The sequence below is a fragment of the Camelus bactrianus genome, unplaced genomic scaffold (genome assembly GCF_048773025.1).
Source record: "Camelus bactrianus isolate YW-2024 breed Bactrian camel unplaced genomic scaffold, ASM4877302v1 HiC_scaffold_23, whole genome shotgun sequence".
In the NCBI taxonomy this organism is placed as follows: domain Eukaryota; kingdom Metazoa; phylum Chordata; class Mammalia; order Artiodactyla; family Camelidae; genus Camelus; species Camelus bactrianus.
The window spans coordinates 647,287-670,230 of record NW_027413937.1 but is presented as its reverse complement, the minus strand read 5'-3'; positions in this window follow the sequence as shown (position 1 = coordinate 670,230).

The following is a 22,944-nucleotide window of genomic DNA, read 5'->3' as shown; positions in this document are numbered from 1 at the left end:
GTTAAGAGTGCCAATGAAGTGCCCTGGAAACATTTCATCCCAGAGCCAGCCACATGTCCAAAGATGCATTCAGTCTGTGGTGGGAAAGAAAAGTGGGCCGGGGGCTCCAGATGAGGGGAGCCGTGTAGCAACGTGGGGCAAGGACGCAGATGCCAAAGCTGGGCCTGTCCGACAGGGAGCTCAGGAGGGACTCAGCTGCTGCTTTGGGAGGTGGCAGGAGGTGGGGGGAGGGGATAGCCCGACCCTGGCTCCTGAAGCACCCCTCCCCTCCCTTCCTACTTGGGTCCCACACAGCGCCCCTCACTGCATCCTGCCTTGGCCTACCTGTGCCCCACATACACCCCGATGCTTCCCTCCCCGTTGCCTGAGCCCGAGCCTCCCTGCCTGCCTTCGACCATCCCCAGTACCCCCATCGTGCCGTGACCTACCTGCACCTGGGGCTCCATCCTGCTTCCCTGCTGGGGACTGGCCTTCTTGGACATGTGCGTCTCCTGGCAAGCTCTGGAGCCCTGAAGTACCTGAAATAACCTTAAGTTCAGGAAAAGAATAAAGCTCAATGATAAAGAAAATCTCTATCATTTTATTCATTGAATCATGTTGTTTATGTTTACATATAAAGTATGCATATCTGTGTGCATATGCATGGCTATATTTTGGGTTTTTATGTAATAAAATTACATATTAACATTTTATTTCTTTAAAACATTGACGCATTGTGGCAAAACGTTAGCATTTAAAAATCTTTCTTTTCAGAAATCAGATCGTATACAAATGCTTGAAGTTTCTTTTTCACCTTTCCTTTATCCCATTCCCTTCTTTGCATCCAAAGAGGTAACCGTTATCCTGAAGTCAGTGTTGTTTTACTTTCCCAGCTGTTTTTTTTTTTCGCCAGTCCCGCGGCCTGGGGAGGGTGGGGCTCCGGCGAAAGGACGAGGGGCGGGTTCCCCTCCCGATCTCAGAGAAGCTCCCAAAAGGGCAGCGGCGTGCCCACCTGCCGCCACCTCGGGCGGCCGCGAACCATTCAAATCGCCCGCGCCAAGAGGTACCCGGCGCTCGCGATTGGCTGAGCCGGACCAGCGCCCCTGGGCGGGGCCGGCCCCCTCGCAGCGGCCGCGGGTCCCGCCCCCACGCAGGGGCCGCGGGTCCCGCCCCGCTGGTGCGCATGCGCGCAGTCCCCAGAGGAAAGAGTCTGCGCACACCCCCGCCCGGCCTCCGACTCGCGCCGCGGCTCCCTCCCCTGTCCGCGGAGGCTTGTCGGCTCGGCGAGACAGCAAGAGCTGAGGCCGGCAGGGGGCTGTGCGGACCCAAGGCGGCTGCGGTGGCGCCGGCCTGTGGAAAATGCCACCAGGCGGCGCTTCGGTTCGTTGCTCGTGTGACGGCCGTTCCCCGCCCCCCCATCCCTGAACCCCCTGCGACCGCCGGGGAAGAACCGGCCCGCGCAGTGAGTACCGCACCGAGACGCTTCGGCGGGAACGAGGCCGACGGCCGGCTGTGCCGGTTGCGCCCCTGAGGTGAGTGCGGGCGGCGGCGGCGGCGGCAGGGCGCGGGGCGCGGGAAGGACGGGGGTTGCGGCGGCTGCCACCCCGGGTCCCCGCGGCGGAGGGAGGCCGCGCGGGCCTCTGCGGGGCGGGGAGGGCCGGCGCCGTCAGTGTTTAGTCTCAGCTATTCTGATGTCTAGTTTTGTGCCCTTTGCTATGTCCAATCCTATATGAATTTCTGTTTTTATCTGATCGCATGGGACTAGCCCAGTGGTTCTCCAATTGGCTGGACATTCAAATTGCTTGGAAAACTTTTTAAAAACATAGGGGCCTGCAGCCTTCCCCAGACAAGTTAATTCAGAATTTCTGAAGGTGGGGCTGAGGCATTAGTATTTTCTTAAGCTCCCTGTGTGATTATAATGAGTCCAACAATCACTCCCAACTCTAATAAAACGTTCTGACATTTTATAAAACTTGCCGATTGAGAACCTCAGCATGTGTTTCAAATGAGTTCAGAGGAGAGAGTTTCCAGTGTTAGGTGTTGGTGTTTGTTCTATCAGTTGCATTCACAATGTAGGCTGACAAGGGGAAAAAAAAAAACAAAACAACAACAAGAAAAAAAAATTCAAAGGGAAGGTAGACAGGCCGTGCAAAGGAGAGCTCAATCACAGAAGAGCTGTCTCCAGGAGACCAAAGTCATGCTCTTTAACATTCTAAGTGATTGGTTTGTGCAGTGAACCAAATCTGAGCAGTTCCAATGTTTGAAAATGTAATGACTTACATAGAAATACTAATATACCCTTCAAGGTCATGAAACAGTTCCTTGGCCTTAGGAAACGTGTAACTTCTGTGAGCTCATGTAGGTCAATTTGATGGGCCTCTTATAACCTTAAGATTCATCTTGCTCCTTATCTTTCCTCTGCATTAAAATATGTTAATACCAGCTTTGGAATCAAATCAATTCTTTTCTTTTTAAATCTGCCTTTTTAAAAGTTCCTCTGTATTTGCAGAATTACCAAGGAGTTGTTAAAAATTACCGTATTTTCTACCTCTGCATGAAATTAAGCAAAGACCGAAGTACGAAAAGGTCATCGAAACAAGAGACTATAAAAGAAACCTGAGAATAGCGGTACACTGCTAATGATAGCCTAAAATTTAATTTAAAGTCAGTCCTGAAACTGTGTAATGGTTAAGGATTGAGTTTCTATCCTCATCCACATGTTTAAAGAATCTTCTGTATTGGCTATCTCTAACCAAATTAGTGGGAATGGGAGAGGGCGGGGAACAGCTCACTAAGAATCTACTCATCTATAGTCCTTTTATCTTTTCATTTAGAAGGGTAAGCTACTGAATGTCATATATATAATGCGGTACATAAAATGTGATAAATGCTGCACCTAACACACAAAGTCTACAATAGACCATAGATCTACAAAGGACTGTGATCTATGGATCAGAACTAGCAGAGTTAACATCAACCCAGTTCCTAGCAAACGTTGCTAACTTATGGCCATAGCTATCATTTCAGGCCCAATACCCCCTTTATAAAAGCAAATATTGTGTAGACCCCCTTCCCTTCCAAACGAGGCACTCTATCTTCAACTATAATTTTTAAGTAAATTTAAATCAATTTAGAATAATGGAATATATGTTATTGTACATTCATAACTATACTATATTCCTATTCCTACACCCCTCTTAATTATAATAAGTAAGTTAGGATCAGGGAAAGCAATATGAGAAATTATCCCACACGGGAAGTTCAGGAAAAATGAAAGAGCAAAGGCAGAGATGGACTCTCAGCTACTAGCAGGCCAGTTTTCTCTGTAGACGATCACAGACAAAGGGGGAAAAATACTTAACTGGAGTATGTATAACATGCTAAGATAAATTACAATCTGTCAATGTTGACCAAGAGTGAGGAAGTTTGATATTCCTGTGAATGAGCTATTTATAAACGTACTTATAAACCAATTCAGTGTGTTATGACACGAGTTAAGAGTGCCAATGAAGTGCCCTGGAAACATTTCATCCCAGAGCCAGCCACATGTCCAAAGATGCATTCAGTCTGTGGTGGGAAAGAAAAGTGGGCCGGGGGCTCCAGATGAGGGGAGCCGTGTAGCAACGTGGGGCAAGGACGCAGATGCCAAAGCTGGGCCTGTCCGACAGGGAGCTCAGGAGGGACTCAGCTGCTGCTTTGGGAGGTGGCAGGAGGTGGGGGGAGGGGATAGCCCGACCCTGGCTCCTGAAGCACCCCTCCCCTCCCTTCCTACTTGGGTCCCACACAGCGCCCCTCACTGCATCCTGCCTTGGCCTACCTGTGCCCCACATACACCCCGATGCTTCCCTCCCCGTTGCCTGAGCCCGAGCCTCCCTGCCTGCCTTCGACCATCCCCAGTACCCCCATCGTGCCGTGACCTACCTGCACCTGGGGCTCCATCCTGCTTCCCTGCTGGGGACTGGCCTTCTTGGACATGTGCGTCTCCTGGCAAGCTCTGGAGCCCTGAAGTACCTGAAATAACCTTAAGTTCAGGAAAAGAATAAAGCTCAATGATAAAGAAAATCTCTATCATTTTATTCATTGAATCATGTTGTTTATGTTTACATATAAAGTATGCATATCTGTGTGCATATGCATGGCTATATTTTGGGTTTTTATGTAATAAAATTACATATTAACATTTTATTTCTTTAAAACATTGACGCATTGTGGCAAAACGTTAGCATTTAAAAATCTTTCTTTTCAGAAATCAGATCGTATACAAATGCTTGAAGTTTCTTTTTCACCTTTCCTTTATCCCATTCCCTTCTTTGCATCCAAAGAGGTAACCGTTATCCTGAAGTCAGTGTTGTTTTACTTTCCCAGCTGTTTTTTTTTTCGCCAGTCCCGCGGCCTGGGGAGGGTGGGGCTCCGGCGAAAGGACGAGGGGCGGGTTCCCCTCCCGATCTCAGAGAAGCTCCAAAACGGGCAGCGGCGTGCCCACCTGCCGCCACCTCGGGCGGCCGCGAACCATTCAAATCGCCCGCGCCAAGAGGTACCCGGCGCTCGCGATTGGCTGAGCCGGACCAGCGCCCCTGGGCGGGGCCGGCCCCCTCGCAGCGGCCGCGGGTCCCGCCCCCACGCAGGGGCCGCGGGTCCCGCCCCGCTGGTGCGCATGCGCGCAGTCCCCAGAGGAAAGAGTCTGCGCACACCCCCGCCCGGCCTCCGACTCGCGCCGCGGCTCCCTCCCCTGTCCGCGGAGGCTTGTCGGCTCGGCGAGACAGCAAGAGCTGAGGCCGGCAGGGGGCTGTGCGGACCCAAGGCGGCTGCGGTGGCGCCGGCCTGTGGAAAATGCCACCAGGCGGCGCTTCGGTTCGTTGCTCGTGTGACGTCCGTTCCCCGCCCCCCCCATCCCTGAACCCCCTGCGACCGCCGGGGAAGAACCGGCCCGCGCAGTGAGTACCGCACCGAGACGCTTCGGCGGGAACGAGGCCGACGGCCGGCTGTGCCGGTTGCGCCCCTGAGGTGAGTGCGGGCGGCGGCGGCGGCGGCAGGGCGCGGGGCGCGGGAAGGACGGGGGTTGCGGCGGCTGCCACCCCGGGTCCCCGCGGCGGAGGGAGGCCGCGCGGGCCTCTGCGGGGCGGGGAGGGACGGCGCCGTCAGTGTTTAGTCTCAGCTATTCTGATGTCTAGTTTTGTGCCCTTTGCTATGTCCAATCCTATATGAATTTCTGTTTTTATCTGATCGCATGGGACTAGCCCAGTGGTTCTCCAATTGGCTGGACATTCAAATTGCTTGGAAAACTTTTTAAAAACATAGGGGCCTGCAGCCTTCCCCAGACAAGTTAATTCAGAATTTCTGAAGGTGGGGCTGAGGCATTAGTATTTTCTTAAGCTCCCTGTGTGATTATAATGAGTCCAACAATCACTCCCAACTCTAATAAAACGTTCTGACATTTTATAAAACTTGCCGATTGAGAACCTCAGCATGTGTTTCAAATGAGTTCAGAGGAGAGAGTTTCCAGTGTTAGGTGTTGGTGTTTGTTCTATCAGTTGCATTCACAATGTAGGCTGACAAGGGGAAAAAAAAAACAAAACAACAACAAGAAAAAAAAATTCAAAGGGAAGGTAGACAGGCCGTGCAAAGGAGAGCTCAATCACAGAAGAGCTGTCTCCAGGAGACCAAAGTCATGCTCTTTAACATTCTAAGTGATTGGTTTGTGCAGTGAACCAAATCTGAGCAGTTCCAATGTTTGAAAATGTAATGACTTGAATAGAAATACTAATATACCCTTCAAGGTCATGAAACAGTTCCTTGGCCTTAGGAAACGTGTAACTTCTGTGAGCTCATGTAGGTCAATTTGATGGGCCTCTTATAACCTTAAGATTCATCTTGCTCCTTATCTTTCCTCTGCATTAAAATATGTTAATACCAGCTTTGGAATCAAATCAATTCTTTTCTTTTTAAATCTGCCTTTTTAAAAGTTCCTCTGTATTTGCAGAATTACCAAGGAGTTGTTAAAAATTACCGTATTTTCTACCTCTGCATGAAATTAAGCAAAGACCGAAGTACGAAAAGGTCATCGAAACAAGAGACTATAAAAGAAACCTGAGAATAGCGGTACACTGCTAATGATAGCCTAAAATTTAATTTAAAGTCAGTCCTGAAACTGTGTAATGGTTAAGGATTGAGTTTCTATCCTCATCCACATGTTTAAAGAATCTTCTGTATTGGCTATCTCTAACCAAATTAGTGGGAATGGGAGAGGGCGGGGAACAGCTCACTAAGAATCTACTCATCTATAGTCCTTTTATCTTTTCATTTAGAAGGGTAAGCTACTGAATGTCATATATATAATGCGGTACATAAAATGTGATAAATGCTGCACCTAACACACAAAGTCTACAATAGACCATAGATCTACAAAGGACTGTGATCTATGGATCAGAACTAGCAGAGTTAACATCAACCCAGTTCCTAGCAAACGTTGCTAACTTATGGCCATAGCTATCATTTCAGGCCCAATACCCCCTTTATAAAAGCAAATATTGTGTAGACCCCCTTCCCTTCCAAACGAGGCACTCTATCTTCAACTATAATTTTTAAGTAAATTTAAATCAATTTAGAATAATGGAATATATGTTATTGTACATTCATAACTATACTATATTCCTATTCCTACACCCCTCTTAATTATAATAAGTAAGTTAGGATCAGGGAAAGCAATATGAGAAATTATCCCACACGGGAAGTTCAGGAAAAATGAAAGAGCAAAGGCAGAGATGGACTCTCAGCTACTAGCAGGCCAGTTTTCTCTGTAGACGATCACAGACAAAGGGGGAAAAATACTTAACTGGAGTATGTATAACATGCTAAGATAAATTACAATCTGTCAATGTTGACCAAGAGTGAGGAAGTTTGATATTCCTGTGAATGAGCTATTTATAAACGTACTTATAAACCAATTCAGTGTGTTATGACACGAGTTAAGAGTGCCAATGAAGTGCCCTGGAAACATTTCATCCCAGAGCCAGCCACATGTCCAAAGATGCATTCAGTCTGTGGTGGGAAAGAAAAGTGGGCCGGGGGCTCCAGATGAGGGGAGCCGTGTAGCAACGTGGGGCAAGGACGCAGATGCCAAAGCTGGGCCTGTCCGACAGGGAGCTCAGGAGGGACTCAGCTGCTGCTTTGGGAGGTGGCAGGAGGTGGGGGGAGGGGATAGCCCGACCCTGGCTCCTGAAGCACCCCTCCCCTCCCTTCCTACTTGGGTCCCACACAGCGCCCCTCACTGCATCCTGCCTTGGCCTACCTGTGCCCCACATACACCCCGATGCTTCCCTCCCCGTTGCCTGAGCCCGAGCCTCCCTGCCTGCCTTCGACCATCCCCAGTACCCCCATCGTGCCGTGACCTACCTGCACCTGGGGCTCCATCCTGCTTCCCTGCTGGGGACTGGCCTTCTTGGACATGTGCGTCTCCTGGCAAGCTCTGGAGCCCTGAAGTACCTGAAATAACCTTAAGTTCAGGAAAAGAATAAAGCTCAATGATAAAGAAAATCTCTATCATTTTATTCATTGAATCATGTTGTTTATGTTTACATATAAAGTATGCATATCTGTGTGCATATGCATGGCTATATTTTGGGTTTTTATGTAATAAAATTACATATTAACATTTTATTTCTTTAAAACATTGACGCATTGTGGCAAAACGTTAGCATTTAAAAATCTTTCTTTTCAGAAATCAGATCGTATACAAATGCTTGAAGTTTCTTTTTCACCTTTCCTTTATCCCATTCCCTTCTTTGCATCCAAAGAGGTAACCGTTATCCTGAAGTCAGTGTTGTTTTACTTTCCCAGCTGTTTTTTTTTTTCGCCAGTCCCGCGGCCTGGGGAGGGTGGGGCTCCGGCGAAAGGACGAGGGGCGGGTTCCCCTCCCGATCTCAGAGAAGCTCCCAAAAGGGCAGCGGCGTGCCCACCTGCCGCCACCTCGGGCGGCCGCGAACCATTCAAATCGCCCGCGCCAAGAGGTACCCGGCGCTCGCGATTGGCTGAGCCGGACCAGCGCCCCTGGGCGGGGCCGGCCCCCTCGCAGCGGCCGCGGGTCCCGCCCCCACGCAGGGGCCGCGGGTCCCGCCCCGCTGGTGCGCATGCGCGCAGTCCCCAGAGGAAAGAGTCTGCGCACACCCCCGCCCGGCCTCCGACTCGCGCCGCGGCTCCCTCCCCTGTCCGCGGAGGCTTGTCGGCTCGGCGAGACAGCAAGAGCTGAGGCCGGCAGGGGGCTGTGCGGACCCAAGGCGGCTGCGGTGGCGCCGGCCTGTGGAAAATGCCACCAGGCGGCGCTTCGGTTCGTTGCTCGTGTGACGTCCGTTCCCCGCCCCCCCCATCCCTGAACCCCCTGCGACCGCCGGGGAAGAACCGGCCCGCGCAGTGAGTACCGCACCGAGACGCTTCGGCGGGAACGAGGCCGACGGCCGGCTGTGCCGGTTGCGCCCCTGAGGTGAGTGCGGGCGGCGGCGGCGGCGGCAGGGCGCGGGGCGCGGGAAGGACGGGGGTTGCGGCGGCTGCCACCCCGGGTCCCCGCGGCGGAGGGAGGCCGCGCGGGCCTCTGCGGGGCGGGGAGGGACGGCGCCGTCAGTGTTTAGTCTCAGCTATTCTGATGTCTAGTTTTGTGCCCTTTGCTATGTCCAATCCTATATGAATTTCTGTTTTTATCTGATCGCATGGGACTAGCCCAGTGGTTCTCCAATTGGCTGGACATTCAAATTGCTTGGAAAACTTTTTAAAAACATAGGGGCCTGCAGCCTTCCCCAGACAAGTTAATTCAGAATTTCTGAAGGTGGGGCTGAGGCATTAGTATTTTCTTAAGCTCCCTGTGTGATTATAATGAGTCCAACAATCACTCCCAACTCTAATAAAACGTTCTGACATTTTATAAAACTTGCCGATTGAGAACCTCAGCATGTGTTTCAAATGAGTTCAGAGGAGAGAGTTTCCAGTGTTAGGTGTTGGTGTTTGTTCTATCAGTTGCATTCACAATGTAGGCTGACAAGGGGAAAAAAAAAAACAAAACAACAACAAGAAAAAAAAATTCAAAGGGAAGGTAGACAGGCCGTGCAAAGGAGAGCTCAATCACAGAAGAGCTGTCTCCAGGAGACCAAAGTCATGCTCTTTAACATTCTAAGTGATTGGTTTGTGCAGTGAACCAAATCTGAGCAGTTCCAATGTTTGAAAATGTAATGACTTGAATAGAAATACTAATATACCCTTCAAGGTCATGAAACAGTTCCTTGGCCTTAGGAAACGTGTAACTTCTGTGAGCTCATGTAGGTCAATTTGATGGGCCTCTTATAACCTTAAGATTCATCTTGCTCCTTATCTTTCCTCTGCATTAAAATATGTTAATACCAGCTTTGGAATCAAATCAATTCTTTTCTTTTTAAATCTGCCTTTTTAAAAGTTCCTCTGTATTTGCAGAATTACCAAGGAGTTGTTAAAAATTACCGTATTTTCTACCTCTGCATGAAATTAAGCAAAGACCGAAGTACGAAAAGGTCATCGAAACAAGAGACTATAAAAGAAACCTGAGAATAGCGGTACACTGCTAATGATAGCCTAAAATTTAATTTAAAGTCAGTCCTGAAACTGTGTAATGGTTAAGGATTGAGTTTCTATCCTCATCCACATGTTTAAAGAATCTTCTGTATTGGCTATCTCTAACCAAATTAGTGGGAATGGGAGAGGGCGGGGAACAGCTCACTAAGAATCTACTCATCTATAGTCCTTTTATCTTTTCATTTAGAAGGGTAAGCTACTGAATGTCATATATATAATGCGGTACATAAAATGTGATAAATGCTGCACCTAACACACAAAGTCTACAATAGACCATAGATCTACAAAGGACTGTGATCTATGGATCAGAACTAGCAGAGTTAACATCAACCCAGTTCCTAGCAAACGTTGCTAACTTATGGCCATAGCTATCATTTCAGGCCCAATACCCCCTTTATAAAAGCAAATATTGTGTAGACCCCCTTCCCTTCCAAACGAGGCACTCTATCTTCAACTATAATTTTTAAGTAAATTTAAATCAATTTAGAATAATGGAATATATGTTATTGTACATTCATAACTATACTATATTCCTATTCCTACACCCCTCTTAATTATAATAAGTAAGTTAGGATCAGGGAAAGCAATATGAGAAATTATCCCACACGGGAAGTTCAGGAAAAATGAAAGAGCAAAGGCAGAGATGGACTCTCAGCTACTAGCAGGCCAGTTTTCTCTGTAGACGATCACAGACAAAGGGGGAAAAATACTTAACTGGAGTATGTATAACATGCTAAGATAAATTACAATCTGTCAATGTTGACCAAGAGTGAGGAAGTTTGATATTCCTGTGAATGAGCTATTTATAAACGTACTTATAAACCAATTCAGTGTGTTATGACACGAGTTAAGAGTGCCAATGAAGTGCCCTGGAAACATTTCATCCCAGAGCCAGCCACATGTCCAAAGATGCATTCAGTCTGTGGTGGGAAAGAAAAGTGGGCCGGGGGCTCCAGATGAGGGGAGCCGTGTAGCAACGTGGGGCAAGGACGCAGATGCCAAAGCTGGGCCTGTCCGACAGGGAGCTCAGGAGGGACTCAGCTGCTGCTTTGGGAGGTGGCAGGAGGTGGGGGGAGGGGATAGCCCGACCCTGGCTCCTGAAGCACCCCTCCCCTCCCTTCCTACTTGGGTCCCACACAGCGCCCCTCACTGCATCCTGCCTTGGCCTACCTGTGCCCCACATACACCCCGATGCTTCCCTCCCCGTTGCCTGAGCCCGAGCCTCCCTGCCTGCCTTCGACCATCCCCAGTACCCCCATCGTGCCGTGACCTACCTGCACCTGGGGCTCCATCCTGCTTCCCTGCTGGGGACTGGCCTTCTTGGACATGTGCGTCTCCTGGCAAGCTCTGGAGCCCTGAAGTACCTGAAATAACCTTAAGTTCAGGAAAAGAATAAAGCTCAATGATAAAGAAAATCTCTATCATTTTATTCATTGAATCATGTTGTTTATGTTTACATATAAAGTATGCATATCTGTGTGCATATGCATGGCTATATTTTGGGTTTTTATGTAATAAAATTACATATTAACATTTTATTTCTTTAAAACATTGACGCATTGTGGCAAAACGTTAGCATTTAAAAATCTTTCTTTTCAGAAATCAGATCGTATACAAATGCTTGAAGTTTCTTTTTCACCTTTCCTTTATCCCATTCCCTTCTTTGCATCCAAAGAGGTAACCGTTATCCTGAAGTCAGTGTTGTTTTACTTTCCCAGCTGTTTTTTTTTTCGCCAGTCCCGCGGCCTGGGGAGGGTGGGGCTCCGGCGAAAGGACGAGGGGCGGGTTCCCCTCCCGATCTCAGAGAAGCTCCAAAACGGGCAGCGGCGTGCCCACCTGCCGCCACCTCGGGCGGCCGCGAACCATTCAAATCGCCCGCGCCAAGAGGTACCCGGCGCTCGCGATTGGCTGAGCCGGACCAGCGCCCCTGGGCGGGGCCGGCCCCCTCGCAGCGGCCGCGGGTCCCGCCCCCACGCAGGGGCCGCGGGTCCCGCCCCGCTGGTGCGCATGCGCGCAGTCCCCAGAGGAAAGAGTCTGCGCACACCCCCGCCCGGCCTCCGACTCGCGCCGCGGCTCCCTCCCCTGTCCGCGGAGGCTTGTCGGCTCGGCGAGACAGCAAGAGCTGAGGCCGGCAGGGGGCTGTGCGGACCCAAGGCGGCTGCGGTGGCGCCGGCCTGTGGAAAATGCCACCAGGCGGCGCTTCGGTTCGTTGCTCGTGTGACGTCCGTTCCCCGCCCCCCCATCCCTGAACCCCCTGCGACCGCCGGGGAAGAACCGGCCCGCGCAGTGAGTACCGCACCGAGACGCTTCGGCGGGAACGAGGCCGACGGCCGGCTGTGCCGGTTGCGCCCCTGAGGTGAGTGCGGGCGGCGGCGGCGGCGGCAGGGCGCGGGGCGCGGGAAGGACGGGGGTTGCGGCGGCTGCCACCCCGGGTCCCCGCGGCGGAGGGAGGCCGCGCGGGCCTCTGCGGGGCGGGGAGGGCCGGCGCCGTCAGTGTTTAGTCTCAGCTATTCTGATGTCTAGTTTTGTGCCCTTTGCTATGTCCAATCCTATATGAATTTCTGTTTTTATCTGATCGCATGGGACTAGCCCAGTGGTTCTCCAATTGGCTGGACATTCAAATTGCTTGGAAAACTTTTTAAAAACATAGGGGCCTGCAGCCTTCCCCAGACAAGTTAATTCAGAATTTCTGAAGGTGGGGCTGAGGCATTAGTATTTTCTTAAGCTCCCTGTGTGATTATAATGAGTCCAACAATCACTCCCAACTCTAATAAAACGTTCTGACATTTTATAAAACTTGCCGATTGAGAACCTCAGCATGTGTTTCAAATGAGTTCAGAGGAGAGAGTTTCCAGTGTTAGGTGTTGTTGTTTGTTCTATCAGTTGCATTCACAATGTAGGCTGACAAGGGGAAAAAAAAAACAAAACAACAACAAGAAAAAAAAAATTCAAAGGGAAGGTAGACAGGCCGTGCAAAGGAGAGCTCAATCACAGAAGAGCTGTCTCCAGGAGACCAAAGTCATGCTCTTTAACATTCTAAGTGATTGGTTTGTGCAGTGAACCAAATCTGAGCAGTTCCAATGTTTGAAAATGTAATGACTTACATAGAAATACTAATATACCCTTCAAGGTCATGAAACAGTTCCTTGGCCTTAGGAAACGTGTAACTTCTGTGAGCTCATGTAGGTCAATTTGATGGGCCTCTTATAAACTTAAGATTCATCTTGCTCCTTATCTTTCCTCTGCATTAAAATATGTTAATACCAGCTTTGGAATCAAATCAATTCTTTTCTTTTTAAATCTGCCTTTTTAAAAGTTCCTTTGTATTTGCAGAATTACCAAGGAGTTGTTAAAAATTACCGTATTTTCTACCTCTGAATGAAATTAAGCAAAGACCGAAGTACGAAAAGGTCATCGAAACAAGAGACTATAAAAGAAACCTGAGAATAGCGGTACACTGCTAATGATAGCCTAAAATTTAATTTAAAGTCAGTCCTGAAACTGTGTAATGGTTAAGGATTGAGTTTCTATCCTCATCCACATGTTTAAAGAATCTTCTGTATTGGCTATCTCTAACCAAATTAGTGGGAATGGGAGAGGGCGGGGAACAGCTCACTAAGAATCTACTCATCTATAGTCCTTTTATCTTTTCATTTAGAAGGGTAAGCTACTGAATGTCATATATATAATGCGGTACATAAAATGTGATAAATGCTGCACCTAACACACAAAGTCTACAATAGACCATAGATCTACAAAGGACTGTGATCTATGGATCAGAACTAGCAGAGTTAACATCAACCCAGTTCCTAGCAAACGTTGCTAACTTATGGCCATAGCTATCATTTCAGGCCCAATACCCCCGTTATAAAAGCAAATATTCTGTAGACCCCCTTCCCTTCCAAACGAGGCACTCTATCTTCAACTATAATTTTTAAGTAAATTTAAATCAATTTAGAATAATGGAATATATGTTATTGTACATTCATAACTATACTATATTCCTATTCCTACACCCCTCTTAATTATAATAAGTAAGTTAGGATCAGGGAAAGCAATATGAGAAATTATCCCACACGGGAAGTTCAGGAAAAATGAAAGAGCAAAGGCAGAGATGGACTCTCAGCTACTAGCAGGCCAGTTTTCTCTGTAGACGATCACAGACAAAGGGGGAAAAATACTTAACTGGAGTATGTATAACATGCTAAGATAAATTACAATCTGTCAATGTTGACCAAGAGTGAGGAAGTTTGATATTCCTGTGAATGAGCTATTTATAAACGTACTTATAAACCAATTCAGTGTGTTATGACACGAGTTAAGAGTGCCAATGAAGTGCCCTGGAAACATTTCATCCCAGAGCCAGCCACATGTCCAAAGATGCATTCGGTCTGTGGTGGGAAAGATAAGCGGGCCGGGGGCTCCAGATGAGGGGAGCCGTGTAGCAAGTTGGGGCAAGGACGCAGATGCCAAAGCTGGGCCTGTCCCACAGGGAGCTCAGGAGGGACTCAGCTGCTGCTTTGGGAGGTGGCAGGAGGTGGGGGGAGGGGATAGCCCGACCCTGGCTCCTGAAGCACCCCTCCACTCCCTTCCTACTTGGGTCCCACACAGCGCCCCTCACTCCATCCTGCCTTGGCCTACCTGTGCCCCACATACACCCCGGTGCTTCCCTCCCCGTTGCCTGACCCCGAGCCTCCCTGCCTGCCTTCGACCATCCCCAGTACCCCCATCGTGCCGTGACCTACCTGCACCTGGGGCTCCATCCTGCTTCCCTGCTGGGGACTGGCCTTCTTGGACATGTGCGTCTCCTGGCAAGCTCTGGAGCCCTGAAGTACCTGAAATAACCGTACGTTCAGGAAAAGAATAAAGCTCAATGATAAAGAAAATCTCTATCATTTTATTCATTGAATGATGTTTTTTATGTTTACATATAAAATATGCATATCTGTGTGCATATGCATGACTAAATTTTGGGGTTTTATGTAATAAAATTACATATTAACATTTAATTTCTTCAAAACATTGAAGCATTGTGGCAAAATGTTAGCATTTAAAAATCTTTCTTTTAAGAAATCAAATCATATACAAATGCTTGAAGTTTCTTTTTCTCCTTTCCTTTATCCCATTCCCTTCTTTCCATCCAAAGACGTAACCGTTATCCTGAAGTCAGTGTTGTTTTAATTTCCCAGCTGGGTTTGTTTTTTTTTTTTGTTTTTTTTTTTTTTTTGCCAGTCCCGCGGCCTGGGGAGGGTGGGGATCCGGCGAAAGGATGAGGGGCCGGTTCCCCCCGCCCCCGATCTCAGAGAAGCTCCCAAAAGGGCAGCGGCGTGCCCACCTGCCACCACCTCAGGCGGCCGCGAACCATACAAATCGCCCGCGCCAAGAGGTACCCGGCGCTCGCGATTGGCTGAGCCGGACCAGTGCCCCTGGGCGGGGCCGGCCCCCACGAAGCGGCCGCGGGTCCCGCCCCCACGCAGGGGCCGCGGGTCCCGCCCCGCTGGTGCGCATGCGCGCAGTCCCCAGAGGACAGAGTCTGCGCACACCCCCGCCCGGCCCCCGACTCGCGCCGTGGCTCCCTCCCCTGTCCGCCGAGGCTTGTCGGCTCGGCGAGACAGCAAGACCTGCGGCCGGCAGGGGGCTGTGCGGACCCAAGGCGACTGCGGTGGCGCCGGCCTGTGGAAAATGCCACCAGGCGGCGCTTCGGTTCGTTGCTCAAGTGACGGCCGTTCCCCGCCCCCCCACCCCTGAACCCCCTGCGGCCGCCGGGGAAGAACCGGCCCGCGCAGGGAGTACCGCTCCGAGACGCTTCGGCGGGAACGAGGCCGACGGCCGGCTGTGCCGGTTGCGCCCCTGAGGTGAGTGCGGCCGGCGGCGGCGGCGGCAGGGCGCGGGGCGCGGGAAGGACGGGGGTTGTGGCGGCTGCCACCGCGGGTCCCCTCGGCGGAGGGAGGCGGCTCGGGCGTCTGCGGGGCTGGGAGGGCCGGCGCCGTCAGTGTTTAGTCTCAGCTATTCTGATGTCTAGTTTTGTGCCCTTTGCTATGTCCAATCCTATATGAATTTCTGTTTTTATCTGATCGCATGGGACTAGCCCAGTGGTTCTCCAATTGGCTGGACATTCAAATTGCTTGGAAAACTTTTTAAAAACATAGGGGCCTGCAGCCTTCACCAGACAAGTTAATTCAGAATTTCTGAAGGTGGGGCTGAGGCATTAGTATTTTCTTAAGCTCCCTGTGTGATTATTATGAGTCCAACAGTCACTCCCAACTCTAATAAAACGTTCTGACATTTTATAAAACTTGCCGATTGAGAACCTCAGCATGTGTTTCAAATGAGTCCAGAGGAGAGAATTTCCAGTGTTAGGTGTTGGTGTTTGTTCTATCAGTTGCATTCACAATGTAGGCTGACAAGGGGAAAAAAAAAAACAAACCAACAAACAAAAAAAAAAACAAGAAAAAAAAATTCACAGGGAAGTTAGACAGGCCGTGCAAATGAGAGCTCAGTCACAGAAGAGCTGTCTCCAGGAGACCAAAGTCATGCTCTTTCACATTCTAAGTGATTGGTTTGTGCAGTGAACCAAATCTGAGCAGTTCCAATGTTTGAAAATGTAATGACTTAAGTAGAAATACTAATATACCCTTCAAGGCCATGAAATATTTCCTTGGCCCTAGGAAACGTGTAACTTCTGTGAGCTCATGTAGGTCAATTTGATGGGCCTCTTATAACCTTAAGATTCATCTTGCTCCTTATCTTTCCTCTGCATTAAAATATGTTAATACCAACTTTGGAATCAAATCAATTCTTTTCTTTTTAAATCTGCCTTTTTAAAACTTCCTTTGTATTTGCAGAACTACCAAGGGGTTGTTAAAAATTACCATATTTTCTACCTCTGCATGAAATTAAGCAAAGACCGAAGTACGAAAAGGTCATCGAAACAAGAGACTATAAAAGAAACCTGAGAATAGCGGTACATTGCTAATGATAGCCTAAAATTTAATTTAAAGCCAGTCCTGAAAATGTGTAATGGTTAAGGATTGAGTTTCTATCCTCATCCACATGTTTAAAGAATCGTCTGTATTGGCTATCTCTAACCAAATAAGTGGGAATGGGAGAGGGCGGGGAACAACTCACTAAGAATCTACTCATCTATAGTCCTTTTATCTTTTCATTTAGAAGGGTAAGCTACTGAATATCATATATATGATGCGGTACATAAAATGTGATAAATGCTGCACCTAACACACAAAGTCTACAATAGACCATAGATCTGCAAAGGATTATGATCTATGGATCAGAACTAGCAGAGTTAACATCAACCCAGTTCCTAGCAAACGTTGCTAACTTATGGCCATAGCTATCATTTCAGGCCCAATACCCCCTTTATAAAAGCAAATATTGTGTAGACCCCCTTCCCTTCCAAACGAGGCACTCTATCTTCAACTATAATTTTTAAGTACATTTAAATCAATTTAGAATACTGGAATATATGTTATTGTACATTCATAACTATACTATATTCCTATTCCTACACCCCGCTTAATTATAATAAGTAAGTTAGGATCAGGGAAAGCAATATGAGAAATTATCCCACACGGGAAGTTCAGGAAAAATGAAAGAGCAAAGGCAGAGATGGACTCTAAGCTAATAGCAGACCAGTGTTATCTGCAGACGATCACAGACAAAGGGGGAAAAATACTTAACTGGAGTATGTATAACATGCTAAGATAAATGACAATCTGTCAATGTTGACCAAGAATGAGGAAGTTTGATATTCTTGTGAATAAGCTATTTCTAAACGTACTTATAAAACAATTCAGTGTGTTATGACACGAGTTAAGAGTGCCAATGAAGTGCCCTGGAAACATTTCATCCCAGAGCCAGCCACATGTCCAAAGATGCATTCGGTCTGTGGTGGGAAAGATAAGCGGGCCGGGGCCTCCAGATGAGGGGAGCCGTGTAGCAAGTTGGGGCAAGGACGCAGATGCCAAAGCTGGGCCTGTCCCACAGGGAGCTCAGGAGGGACTCAGCTGCTGCTTTGGGAGGTGGCAGGAGGTGGGGGGAGGGGATAGCCCGACCCTGGCTCCTGAAGCACCCCTCCCCTCCCTTCCTACTTGGGTCCCACACAGCGCCCCTCACTCCATCCTGCCTTGGCCTACCTGTGCCCCACATACACCCCGGTGCTTCCCTCCCCGTTGCCTGACCCCGAGCCTCCCTGCCTGCCTTCGACCATCCCCAGTACCCCCATCGTGCCGTGACCTACCTGCACCTGGGGCTCCATCCTGCTTCCCTGCTGGGGACTGGCCTTCTTGGACATGTGCGTCTCCTGGCAAGCTCTGGAGCCCTGAAGTACCTGAAATAACCTTAAGTTCAGGAAAAGAATAAAGCTCAATGATAAAGAAAATCTCTATCATTTTATTCATTGAATCATGTTGTTTATGTTTACATATAAAGTATGCATATCTGTGTGCATATGCATGGCTATATTTTGGGTTTTTATGTAATAAAATTACATATTAACATTTTATTTCTTTAAAACATTGACGCATTGTGGCAAAACGTTAGCATTTAAAAATCTTTCTTTTCAGAAATCAGATCGTATACAAATGCTTGAAGTTTCTTTTTCACCTTTCCTTTATCCCATTCCCTTCTTTGCATCCAAAGAGGTAACCGTTATCCTGAAGTCAGTGTTGTTTTACTTTCCCAGCTGTTTTTTTTTTCGCCAGTCCCGCGGCCTGGGGAGGGTGGGGCTCCGGCGAAAGGACGAGGGGCGGGTTCCCCTCCCGATCTCAGAGAAGCTCCAAAACGGGCAGCGGCGTGCCCACCTGCCGCCACCTCGGGCGGCCGCGAACCATTCAAATCGCCCGCGCCAAGAGGTACCCGGCGCTCGCGATTGGCTGAGCCGGACCAGCGCCCCTGGGCGGGGCCGGCCCCCTCGCAGCGGCCGCGGGTCCCGCCCCCACGCAGGGGCCGCGGGTCCCGCCCCGCTGGTGCGCATGCGCGCAGTCCCCAGAGGAAAGAGTCTGCGCACACCCCCGCCCGGCCTCCGACTCGCGCCGCGGCTCCCTCCCCTGTCCGCGGAGGCTTGTCGGCTCGGCGAGACAGCAAGAGCTGAGGCCGGCAGGGGGCTGTGCGGACCCAAGGCGGCTGCGGTGGCGCCGGCCTGTGGAAAATGCCACCAGGCGGCGCTTCGGTTCGTTGCTCGTGTGACGTCCGTTCCCCGCCCCCCCATCCCTGAACCCCCTGCGACCGCCGGGGAAGAACCGGCCCGCGCAGTGAGTACCGCACCGAGACGCTTCGGCGGGAACGAGGCCGACGGCCGGCTGTGCCGGTTGCGCCCCTGAGGTGAGTGCGGGCGGCGGCGGCGGCGGCAGGGCGCGGGGCGCGGGAAGGACGGGGGTTGCGGCGGCTGCCACCCCGGGTCCCCGCGGCGGAGGGAGGCCGCGCGGGCCTCTGCGGGGCGGGGAGGGCCGGCGCCGTCAGTGTTTAGTCTCAGCTATTCTGATGTCTAGTTTTGTGCCCTTTGCTATGTCCAATCCTATATGAATTTCTGTTTTTATCTGATCGCATGGGACTAGCCCAGTGGTTCTCCAATTGGCTGGACATTCAAATTGCTTGGAAAACTTTTTAAAAACATAGGGGCCTGCAGCCTTCCCCAGACAAGTTAATTCAGAATTTCTGAAGGTGGGGCTGAGGCATTAGTATTTTCTTAAGCTCCCTGTGTGATTATAATGAGTCCAACAATCACTCCCAACTCTAATAAAACGTTCTGACATTTTATAAAACTTGCCGATTGAGAACCTCAGCATGTGTTTCAAATGAGTTCAGAGGAGAGAGTTTCCAGTGTTAGGTGTTGTTGTTTGTTCTATCAGTTGCATTCACAATGTAGGCTGACAAGGGGAAAAAAAAAACAAAACAACAACAAGAAAAAAAAAATTCAAAGGGAAGGTAGACAGGCCGTGCAAAGGAGAGCTCAATCACAGAAGAGCTGTCTCCAGGAGACCAAAGTCATGCTCTTTAACATTCTAAGTGATTGGTTTGTGCAGTGAACCAAATCTGAGCAGTTCCAATGTTTGAAAATGTAATGACTTACATAGAAATACTAATATACCCTTCAAGGTCATGAAACAGTTCCTTGGCCTTAGGAAACGTGTAACTTCTGTGAGCTCATGTAGGTCAATTTGATGGGCCTCTTATAAACTTAAGATTCATCTTGCTCCTTATCTTTCCTCTGCATTAAAATATGTTAATACCAGCTTTGGAATCAAATCAATTCTTTTCTTTTTAAATCTGCCTTTTTAAAAGTTCCTTTGTATTTGCAGAATTACCAAGGAGTTGTTAAAAATTACCGTATTTTCTACCTCTGAATGAAATTAAGCAAAGACCGAAGTACGAAAAGGTCATCGAAACAAGAGACTATAAAAGAAACCTGAGAATAGCGGTACACTGCTAATGATAGCCTAAAATTTAATTTAAAGTCAGTCCTGAAACTGTGTAATGGTTAAGGATTGAGTTTCTATCCTCATCCACATGTTTAAAGAATCTTCTGTATTGGCTATCTCTAACCAAATTAGTGGGAATGGGAGAGGGCGGGGAACAGCTCACTAAGAATCTACTCATCTATAGTCCTTTTATCTTTTCATTTAGAAGGGTAAGCTACTGAATGTCATATATATAATGCGGTACATAAAATGTGATAAATGCTGCACCTAACACACAAAGTCTACAATAGACCATAGATCTACAAAGGACTGTGATCTATGGATCAGAACTAGCAGAGTTAACATCAACCCAGTTCCTAGCAAACGTTGCTAACTTATGGCCATAGCTATCATTTCAGGCCCAATACCCCCGTTATAAAAGCAAATATTCTGTAGACCCCCTTCCCTTCCAAACGAGGCACTCTATCTTCAACTATAATTTTTAAGTAAATTTAAATCAATTTAGAATAATGGAATATATGTTATTGTACATTCATAACTATACTATATTCCTATTCCTACACCCCTCTTAATTATAATAAGTAAGTTAGGATCAGGGAAAGCAATATGAGAAATTATCCCACACGGGAAGTTCAGGAAAAATGAAAGAGCAAAGGCAGAGATGGACTCTCAGCTACTAGCAGGCCAGTTTTCTCTGTAGACGATCACAGACAAAGGGGGAAAAATACTTAACTGGAGTATGTATAACATGCTAAGATAAATTACAATCTGTCAATGTTGACCAAGAGTGAGGAAGTTTGATATTCCTGTGAATGAGCTATTTATAAACGTACTTATAAACCAATTCAGTGTGTTATGACACGAGTTAAGAGTGCCAATGAAGTGCCCTGGAAACATTTCATCCCAGAGCCAGCCACATGTCCAAAGATGCATTCGGTCTGTGGTGGGAAAGATAAGCGGGCCGGGGGCTCCAGATGAGGGGAGCCGTGTAGCAAGTTGGGGCAAGGACGCAGATGCCAAAGCTGGGCCTGTCCCACAGGGAGCTCAGGAGGGACTCAGCTGCTGCTTTGGGAGGTGGCAGGAGGTGGGGGGAGGGGATAGCCCGACCCTGGCTCCTGAAGCACCCCTCCACTCCCTTCCTACTTGGGTCCCACACAGCGCCCCTCACTCCATCCTGCCTTGGCCTACCTGTGCCCCACATACACCCCGGTGCTTCCCTCCCCGTTGCCTGACCCCGAGCCTCCCTGCCTGCCTTCGACCATCCCCAGTACCCCCATCGTGCCGTGACCTACCTGCACCTGGGGCTCCATCCTGCTTCCCTGCTGGGGACTGGCCTTCTTGGACATGTGCGTCTCCTGGCAAGCTCTGGAGCCCTGAAGTACCTGAAATAACCGTACGTTCAGGAAAAGAATAAAGCTCAATGATAAAGAAAATCTCTATCATTTTATTCATTGAATGATGTTTTTTATGTTTACATATAAAATATGCATATCTGTGTGCATATGCATGACTAAATTTTGGGGTTTTATGTAATAAAATTACATATTAACATTTAATTTCTTCAAAACATTGAAGCATTGTGGCAAAATGTTAGCATTTAAAAATCTTTCTTTTAAGAAATCAAATCATATACAAATGCTTGAAGTTTCTTTTTCTCCTTTCCTTTATCCCATTCCCTTCTTTCCATCCAAAGACGTAACCGTTATCCTGAAGTCAGTGTTGTTTTAATTTCCCAGCTGGGTTTGTTTTTTTTTTTTGTTTTTTTTTTTTTTTTGCCAGTCCCGCGGCCTGGGGAGGGTGGGGATCCGGCGAAAGGATGAGGGGCCGGTTCCCCCCGCCCCCGATCTCAGAGAAGCTCCCAAAAGGGCAGCGGCGTGCCCACCTGCCACCACCTCAGGCGGCCGCGAACCATACAAATCGCCCGCGCCAAGAGGTACCCGGCGCTCGCGATTGGCTGAGCCGGACCAGTGCCCCTGGGCGGGGCCGGCCCCCACGAAGCGGCCGCGGGTCCCGCCCCCACGCAGGGGCCGCGGGTCCCGCCCCGCTGGTGCGCATGCGCGCAGTCCCCAGAGGACAGAGTCTGCGCACACCCCCGCCCGGCCCCCGACTCGCGCCGTGGCTCCCTCCCCTGTCCGCCGAGGCTTGTCGGCTCGGCGAGACAGCAAGACCTGCGGCCGGCAGGGGGCTGTGCGGACCCAAGGCGACTGCGGTGGCGCCGGCCTGTGGAAAATGCCACCAGGCGGCGCTTCGGTTCGTTGCTCAAGTGACGGCCGTTCCCCGCCCCCCCACCCCTGAACCCCCTGCGGCCGCCGGGGAAGAACCGGCCCGCGCAGGGAGTACCGCTCCGAGACGCTTCGGCGGGAACGAGGCCGACGGCCGGCTGTGCCGGTTGCGCCCCTGAGGTGAGTGCGGCCGGCGGCGGCGGCGGCAGGGCGCGGGGCGCGGGAAGGACGGGGGTTGTGGCGGCTGCCACCGCGGGTCCCCTCGGCGGAGGGAGGCGGCTCGGGCGTCTGCGGGGCTGGGAGGGCCGGCGCCGTCAGTGTTTAGTCTCAGCTATTCTGATGTCTAGTTTTGTGCCCTTTGCTATGTCCAATCCTATATGAATTTCTGTTTTTATCTGATCGCATGGGACTAGCCCAGTGGTTCTCCAATTGGCTGGACATTCAAATTGCTTGGAAAACTTTTTAAAAACATAGGGGCCTGCAGCCTTCACCAGACAAGTTAATTCAGAATTTCTGAAGGTGGGGCTGAGGCATTAGTATTTTCTTAAGCTCCCTGTGTGATTATTATGAGTCCAACAGTCACTCCCAACTCTAATAAAACGTTCTGACATTTTATAAAACTTGCCGATTGAGAACCTCAGCATGTGTTTCAAATGAGTCCAGAGGAGAGAATTTCCAGTGTTAGGTGTTGGTGTTTGTTCTATCAGTTGCATTCA